A 1,440-nucleotide genomic window follows, 5' to 3' on the forward strand; every position below is an offset into this window, starting at 1 on the left:
GTGTGTGTGTGTGTGTGTGTGTGTGTGTGTGTGTGTGTGTGTGTGTGTGTGTGTGTGTGTGTGTGTGTGTGAGTCTAATTCCTTTAAGTGTTCTGAGGGCCGTTGCATTAAATCGTTTTATTCTGTGGGCTCCTCTTCTTCCAGATCCTCCTTTTCCTGGGGCTCTGGTCGGATATGTTCCGTCTTTCCTTGTGAGTGCGGGGGTCGTCCTCGGGAGAGAATCGTGGAGACATTGGATGTCTCACTCAAGAGTCTCCCAGGGCCAGAGTCGTTGTTGGTGGCTGTGTCAACGGTCGCTGCGGGATATAGGCGACTCGAAACTTCCACAGGGGTAATAGTACCCGTTGTGGAGGCGGCCGGTGATGGAGATTCCGGCGACTCCCAGGCAATGGGCGAGGGAGCCAGCTTGCGTGTCGGCGAGTCTCGATGCCCCTTCTCCAGCGAATGCGGCTGCTGTGACGCTTCTTCAACGTCAGGAGAGTCGGTGCCACTTTCACAGCGGATGTGGCTTCTAGCCGAGGCCGATGACTTTCTAGCTGCGGCCAATTGCTACAGATAGCCAGAGCGGAAGAGTGTGTTGACCTCCCGCGGAGTTCGGCTTTTTATTGTCTGTTAATCATGATTTTCTCGCGCGAAAACCGCTCCCTGTGCGTGCCGCCTAACGGCGCCGCACGGAGATTCTAGTGGTTGCGGCGGCGGCTAGCGTCACGGCGCCAAGTCTCCGCGAGTGTCGACTCTACGAATCCAACGAGTCGACGGAGCGGTAGCCTGTACGAATTCAATACGTCTACGCGGATGTCGACTTTACGAATCCAATAAGTCGACGGAGAGGTAATCAAGGATGTAGACTTTACGAATCCAATAAGTCTACGCGGATGTCGACTTTACGACTCCAACAAATCGACGGAGCGGTGATGAGGAAGGTCTGGGATGCGGTGTTCCAGGCAGCGATGTTTGCGAGGCGCTGCTGCTGTCGGAGTCTTATCTCTGCTCAGCGGAGTGTCTCGGAAGACTGCTCCTTTCTCGGCTTTTCGCGCGGTCTTTTATACTAAATTTTAGCCTGCTCTAGTATTGTGTTATTCGCGGTCGGTCGGCGGTGTTTACATTAGTTTGTCGCGGGTTCTGTTTTCGTGACGAGTCGTTTCGTATATATGATTTTAACGTTTTCGCGGTTCCTTCTATCTTTGTATTACGGACCGCTCGTTACAAGGTTGTAACGCTATTTCGCGTTCCGTGCGGGATCAGCTGCGAGTCGGTGTGGTCCGGATTCGAGCAGATGTCAATAATCGTGAAGACAGTGGGATGGATAGTATAATAATATATATTGTCGATTAGATGGCTATTTACAATGCGTATGTACAGGTTGAGTCGACGCCGTTGGCTTCGTACGCGGGTTTTTGTGTTCGCGCGTGTTGATGTCTGCTGCGGCCGTGCTCGGCT

Source organism: Odontomachus brunneus, unplaced genomic scaffold, assembly GCF_010583005.1.
Source record: "Odontomachus brunneus isolate Ranch 3 - 2012 unplaced genomic scaffold, Obru_v1 Obru_scaffold_032, whole genome shotgun sequence".
Taxonomy (NCBI): Eukaryota; Metazoa; Arthropoda; class Insecta; order Hymenoptera; family Formicidae; genus Odontomachus; species Odontomachus brunneus.